Raw genomic sequence first — 8,136 nt, 5'->3', positions numbered from 1 at the left:
AATTAATAGGTTTATCAAAAACTCTTCCACCCGGATGATTTTAGGGACTCGCTTAATTAATGTCATTCTGAAAATATGATAAATAAGTCATGTATATGTGGAAAGCACTGAAATAGATTACCAAACCAAATTTTAAGCAACGATTTGCTAGTTACAAAATGACAAGAAGGAGACTTAGATTGTTTTGAAGTTAATTGATGACCAGGCTAGTTAAAAAGAATCTCCTACGGTTGCAGCTTCACACTCGCGAGACTGAAAATAGAAAATATTAAGTAATATATCTAATGCTCATGAGCTCGTCCATTTATCCATTTACATATGATATAAGTCAAAGGTCATGTTTTGGTGTGACAGGGAGTATACTTCTCATGCATGATGATGTCCCTAATGTCTTCTATTAGACAAAAATGTCTAACAAATAAGTAATCCTATATAAATTTGAGTTTGTATTATGATTAGTTATGTTTCGTCAATTTGGTATAAATATTAATTGTTTTCTTTTTATTTGATACAAATTATTAGTTATATTTACCGGGACAGAATTAACTTAATTCTGGACTTTTAGTATACATACAAAAGTGTCGATAATGTGTACATCTACGTCAACAGTAGAAATCTGTTTCTTCCATCTTTCCCTGTGTGTGGCGTGTCCAGCGATGACTGGATAAATAAAGTGGTGAATGGACGGCTATGAACAGTTGGATTGGTTGAGCTGTCGACGATCGGAGCGGTAGCAAGAGGGGACCGTACACGTGCCTATCATCCTCCTTTAGCCTTCCTGCGAGGTTTATTTATTTCTTTTATTAAATAATTTATTATTAAATCTACAAAGTGATTGTGACCATTGGCTACGAAGAAAACGACATTTTCTTGATGCGTTTAAGGTCCCACGTCACATGGGTTGGTGGGACCCCTATTTTTCCTCATTAGTTTCCCATAAGCTATAGTGTGGGCCCGATTTCACAAACTTGTCAGTATATTAGAAAAGAAAAAAGAAAAATTATATTTCAAAAAGAATTTTCACAAAATTCGGCATCGCATCCCTCTCCCTTTTTTTTTACGTATTTTGTTTTGAAAATGAACAGTGGCAAAACCCAGTTTAATTTGAAAATAGTGTCAGGTAGGAATCATAAACAAAAATCCAAAACGAGTGTTACTTGTGAAATTTATTTAATTTATTTATCATCTAATTTAATATAACCAGTATAACTTAATTAAAGAATATGTAGATATGATTGATTTATGATACTAATGATCATGACATGTGTGATTTTATCTAATTCTTATAATATTTGTTCTTAACTTTGTACATTATCAATATGTATCATTTATTGTCCGCTAACATTTTTAAACAAAAATATTCTGTTAATTAAATTTGAAGTGGTCTGAGATTCTAAGTTATAATAGTAGGGCGAACGAAACCTAAACTATTATTCCTTCCGTTTCTGTTTAAATATCATTTTAAATAAAAATTTCCGTTTCAAAATAAGTGTTATTTTATGATTTTAATGCAATATTTATTAATAAGATTCTTCTGTTTATTTTTTTATTGGTTAAAATATTGTTAGGTGTATGGATAATGATGTTTTTATTTTGAAAATTAAACATTTTCTTAATCCGTGTGCATAAGGCTAAAACGATAAATAAAGTGAAACGGAGGAAATTAAAAAAACATTAAATTTGAGATAATGATCAAATATAAAGCAACATGTGTCCCAATAACTAAAAAGTTGACAAAAAAAATGAGCTGATTATGAACCAGTTCCAACTTTGATCCTAATGTCACTGATGTCACGCGCCTTCGCCTATTACACCATTGAGCAGCTTGTCCTCTGTCATATTTATTTTTCTTTCTCATCCTTCATCAGCTTGCGAAAAAGAGTGTATTATTCGGGTGATCGTTGGCCGATAAACTATTTTTGCCCTATTAAGAATCAGAGCCGGTTTTATGAATTTAAACACTAGACACATGGTTGTAGACAAAAATCATCCATAAAACAAAAGGCTGAAAGCATGTGCTTCCTTTGTTTCAACCAAAGGCCGGCACGGTTAAGAATTGATGATAGGAAAAAACACAATATCATCCTAATCAAGCAAGAAAAATCCAGTGAACCGAGGTAAAAATAAATAATTAAATAATCTCAAAAAAACTATCATGCAATCCAATCTAAAAAATCAGAAAAATTCTTTATATTAATCCGGAAATAAAAATTGAAAAGATGCATATAGATTAACTTTGTTTTGGATTGAAACAAAATAAAATCTTGTAGAACCGGGAAGCTTATTTGGATATCAACAAACAAAAACAAAATGATCTTAAGATTCCAAGAAAACAAAAACAAACATCTACTCCATTCCTTTAAAGGATTTAGAAATGGTAAAAAAAAGAGAGAGAGAGAAGTATCTTCTAAGAGAGGGAGGCGCGCGGTTAGCCGTCGTATCGCTGATTCCGGAGCCGAAGGCAGAAGAGAGGGAGGCGCGCGCTTCGCGCGGATCGAGCGGCGCTCCTCTAGCTAGGGTTTTCGGAAGTTGGGCCTTTTGGCCCATAATGTTAGTTGTGTTTTTTCGTCTGGTGTTTTTGGGCTTTTGTAATTTTTGGGCCTGCCCTTTTGGGGTTTTAACCCACTTTAATAAATTCAGTTGGAAAAAAAAAGTATCTTCTAAAAAGAATAAATAAATAAGTATTTCTCTGTTGACAAAAAAATAAGTATTTATCTAATTTAGGATGCAAAGCATATGTACAACATATTTTTTTTGTCAACCATATGTACAACATATAAATTCGAATTCTCCTGTTAATTACAAATAGTATAAAAATCCGAAATTGATAGCTACTATAAGATTACAAAAATAACAACAATAAATGAGTGGAGTATCTATACTATTAAAACTGGATTCTATTGTTTTTTTTACCTTAATCTGTCATTTTTTATTAACATTGCATGTTTCATTAAAGGCAATCAAGTAATATTAATAACACATCTATATTGGATCTTTTTTTCAGATCCAGCCCACTGTCCACATCAGATCTCTCTTGGGCCATTTGGACCGAAATCAGATCCAGTTCTAACTTTTTTTTTCCTGTGGGTCGTTGAATCCAAGTTCAAATAATTTTTTTTAACCATTTTTAATTTTTTTTCTTAATATAATTTAAGCATTCATAAAAAAAAATTGAATTTTTTCATTGAAAAGTATAAATCTGTATTAAAAATATATATTTTTTTATTAAAAATATTAACCACATAATAAAATTAATTTATCAGAGTTATACCAACTTAATTCATTAAAGAAATAAACTCTAATTTTTTAAACATAAATAGTCATTTAAAATGAAACACGATAAAGAAAGATAAAAAGTTTAAGTCTTTTATAAAATAAAACACAAATATAAGAAATATGGCATTTACTAAATATTTATGAATTGAAAAAAAAAAAAAAATGAATCTGCGCTTTGAAAGTGGGGGTCAAAATCTAGTTTACGTTAATATAGAAAAATAGTACCCTCTCCGTTTTTTAATATAAGTCGTTTTAGAAAAAAATTATTTTCCAAATTATATGACGTTTTCGATTTTCTATGTAAAATTTATTAATACTTAATGTTATATGACCAATGATAATATACCTTTTATTTTATTATTGGATGATTTGTGGTTAGGTAAATAATTAATGATGTTTTTGTCTATAAAATATAAAAAATTAATGATTTTCTTAATCTATGTGCACGACTCTAAAACGATTTATATTAAAAAAACGGAGGGAGTAATACAAATAGAAAATAGCAATCCAAGATAAAAATGCTGATAGTGGTGAATTTCTAAAGGAAAAAAATCGAAAAAAAAGCGTAACAGAGAAGAAGAAGCTTGAACCACCGTTGACCGGCGCGTGGTGGCTCCGATATCACCACCACCGGTCCAGATAGTTTCATTTCCTTAGTCTAGTGTGGATTTGGTGTTTAATTTTTGCGTAGGTTGTAGATCTGGGTTTGCGAAAGGTGTCGTCTCGCACTGTTCTCCTCTTTGGGGTCTCGTCGTAGATCTGCGGTGGGTTAGGTGGTGATTGTTCTCGTGATTGGTCTGAACGGAAGTCTCTCTTGGTTTCCTCCTTAGTCTTCAACCAGTGCTTTAAAAAGGTTCGACCTTCTTGTGAAGAAGGAACAAGGTGAAGAGCTTTAGCGAGTCTACAAGGATCGAAGGATCTGGTGTGACTAGTTGGAACAGATCTTCCAAGCGCCGGCAACAGTCGGTATCTCTGCTTCCACCTCTCGTATGTTCTTGGTGGTCCTGAGTCAGTTCGGTAACGTCTCCGTTGTGACTTTTCTCCTATAGTAGTGATTGTAGTGATCTCTCGTCGGTCTATTTGTCAATGATGGTATCTATTATGGGTTTTGATCGTCGAGGCTTGAGTGTGTGAAGGTTTATGGTGGCTTCCATCTAGGTGTTAAGTGGACTTCAAAGAGTGCTTTCAAACTGTATCTGAAAGTTGTTTGGATCGTGAAGCCGTCATTTTTGTCGGATTGTGAAGAGCTTGGGTTTTGGTTGTGAGTAGGAATGGTATCATTCGGCAGACCATAGGCGGCAGCGATAGATCCGGATTGAGAAAACTTGGTTTCTTGGGTTTTACAAGTGGATGGAATCGGGTGGTTGTCCGAAGACAAGAGCGATTTATCGAGATCATTACTATTGCTATTTAGGAGGTTTATTGCAATAGTTTGTTTTTCGTTTCTAGCTTCTTTGTCTTATTTTTAATGTGTTCGTAGGTTGCCCCGTTGTGGATTCTAGTTGTCTTTCTTTGAGTTTTTGCTTATGGGGAATTCATGTGATCCGCCAGTTTGTGTACTAAACGTTGTATTTCACCGTTGGATGAATAATATCAGATGAAAAATAAAAAAAAAAAGATAAAAACGCGATCCTTGTATTAATCTATAAATATAGAGTATAAATAAGGCTTATAAATAATTCAGATAATAAAAATATTATTAATATTTATATAGTGGTGTTGTGAAGATCTGATTGCCTCATTTTCAGATGCTATTCATGACGGGAGTAAAGCTTCTGAACGTGTCAGACTATTTGCATCATCTTTATAATTTTTATAGTTCTTCGATAGATTCACTAACAGTGATGCCTCATGCTTCCACTTCACGTGCGCGCACAATCACGACTGGCGACTTTTTCTTCTTCAAGCACGTTAATGATTTATCCTCCACGTCGAGTTATATTATATTCCCTGAATTTATCCATCTTTAAGTAAATATATTATATCACCTTTTCCCTGTTCTTTTTTGGTTTTATATATTTATTATCAGTGCACACAAAAAAAAAAAAACCTTTCTCAAATTAAAGTTTTCCTACCACCCTTTACAATTATATTATAGTATTTAGATTTGTAAATGCTATATGAATTTCTAAATCAGTTGAAATATATAATGATTTTCAAATCTAACATATGAATTTTAACTAGTATTTATAAATCTGAAAGTTTACTCTTAGATTCGAGTATTTGTATTTTAACAAATAAATATATACAAATTTATTCAAATCTATTATGAAATCAATTTTATTAATAAATATGTATGCTTGAATAATACTTGATTTGAATTGGAATTTATAATTTATTAAACCAATAACACATGATTTTAATATGAATTCTAAAATAATGAAACTATTAGCATTAAATTTAGTTTGAATTTTCAAATCAAATAAAAATACAATTAATAACCGCGCTCAAATCTGGGCGAAAACTTCAGAATTTGTAAATACTAATTAAAATTCATATTTTAGATTTGAATATCCGTATATTTTACTTAAAAGTGAAAAGTCTCAACATACGAAACGATGGTTTGTCTTCTACATGTTGTCCATTAACGGACCAGAAATCCTAGAAGTCTGCAATCCAATAGGCCATTTCAACAACTACGACAAACATATAAGAACATTCATCGGATTCACGGTTCTCCAACAAACTGAGGAGGAGACTTATCGTCGAATGTGGATTTCGCACCTTTATCAATACTCGGCTCAGTTTTAGAAAAATCATATTACATTCGAGCCTAGGCTCGAAGGCAATGAAAACATAGCTCGCTAGAAAATAAAATATAACAATGAAAAACGACGTGCTTGCTTATGCTCGAGAGAAAGCGTGTTTGAACGGTCAATAAGTATGAATAACACGGTCTAAGTCGTATTTAATGTTTTAGGACGAGGTGAGTTGCATCTGTGTCCATGCGACACAACGACGACGAGTTATCTTTTATTTTAGGCCCTGTTCGTTTCGTAAACTGGACGCGGCATCCAGATTAATTTTGAAAACTCATCCGGATTTTTCGGGATTTCTGGATGAGATGTCTGAACGCTTCCAACTACAGCAAACTCATCCAAAAGTGATAAAAGTCGGTAATGCCCTTATTTTATTTTAAAAATTACAAAAGTTTTGCCATTAATTTTTTTTAACCTAGATCGCCGTATCTCTTCATCCTCCTCTCTTCAACCTCAGATCTCTGCAACCATGAACCTCTGATCTCTCTCAGCCCTATCTCTGTCTCTCTCTCTCAGGCAGTCTCTCTCTCTCGAACCCATCTCTCTCTCTCACAGAGTCTCTCTCTCGAACCCATCTCTCTCTCACGCATTCTCTCCCTCTCTCAAGCTTCATTGGTAAGTCTCTCTCTCTCTCTCTCTCTCTCTCTCTCTCTCTCTCTCTCTCTCGCCGTTTCTGTATCCGAGAGTTTTATCAGTGTTCCATTTCGATGAAGAAACCGACGGCAGTTACGCAAGACGAGTGGGTGACGGCGGCTCTGACGGAAGACGCGGTGGTGGTGAAGCTTCTTATGCGCCTCAAGCACGCCGGAACGGTAGAGTCCGCCGCGAATACACCTCTGCTACGGTGGGGTTCTCGTAAACCGAGGTCGAGATTAGGCGTCGGCGCAGTCTCTCCCTCTCTCTTTCTCTATTGGTAACCTTTAGGAAACCAACGGCAGTTACGCAAGACGAGTGGGTGACGGCGGCTCTGACGGAAGACGCGGTGGTGGTGGAGCTTCTTCTGCGCCTCAAGCACGCCGGAACGGTAGAGTCCGCCGCGAATACACCTCTGCTACGGTGGGGTTCTCGTAAACCGAGGTCGAGATTAGGCGTCGGCGCAGTCTCTCCCTCTCTCTCTCTCTATTGGTAACCTTTTGGAAACCGACGGCAGTTACGCAAGACGAGTGGGTGACAGCGGCTCTGACGGAAGACGCGGTGGTGGTGGAGCTTCTTCTGCGCCTCAAGCACGCCGGAACGGTAGAGTCCGCTGCAAATACACCTCTGCTACGATGGGGTTCTCGTAAACCAATCTCGACCTCGGTGCAGTCTCTCTCTCTCTCTCTCTCTCTCTCTCTCACTCACGCAGTCTCTCTCTCTCTCTCTCTCTCTCTCTTTCTCACTCACTCACACAGTCTCTCCCTCTCTCTCTCTATTGGTAACCTTTTGGAAATCTCATTTGTTTTGTTTTTCTTAGCAGAAAGAATGGAGCTTTGATGGTATCTCTCACACGGTCTCTGTTCTAAAGCATCTCGGCTTCCTTCTGGTAAGCTTCATCTTCTTTGATGTTTGCAGAATACTAGAGAGTCTGTTCTAAAGCTTGAAATGTTATGTGAGATTTTTAATGTTATGGGAGATCTCTAATGTCTCTTGTGTGTTGGTTTGCTGAGAAAGGTATTCATTTCTAATGGCGAAATCATTTCTAATGAATTCTCACTGTTCTGTTTTATTGTGTTGAGCTCTGTTCTCTTTTCTCTTGCTGTGTATTTGTGTTGTTTTGTTGTGCTTCATGCTTTTGTTTTTATTGTGTTGAGCTCTGTTCTCTTTTCTCTTAATCATAATCCCAAAAGAAAAGTACAATCTCGTAGATAGCATTATCACTTTATTGTGTTGAGCTTTTGTTTTATTGTGTTGAGTATGGTGTTTGTTTTGTTGTGGTTCATGCTTTTGTTTTTATTTTTGTTTCAGTGACTCTGTTCAAGCTTCAATGGAATCTGTCCCTGGAAGTGATGTAAGTCATTCTCAACCCTCTATTTTGGTGTTTCTGTGTTGCATTTAGTCTTGACTTAGATGGTCTTTACGCACTGAATTTACGCACTGAATTTAGTTTAGTCTTGACTTAGAT

The sequence above is a fragment of the Brassica oleracea genome, chromosome C8, assembly GCF_000695525.1.
Source record: "Brassica oleracea var. oleracea cultivar TO1000 chromosome C8, BOL, whole genome shotgun sequence".
In the NCBI taxonomy this organism is placed as follows: Eukaryota; Viridiplantae; Streptophyta; class Magnoliopsida; order Brassicales; family Brassicaceae; genus Brassica; species Brassica oleracea.
The sequence above is the reverse complement of the archived record's forward strand: the minus strand, read 5'-3'. Positions refer to the sequence as shown.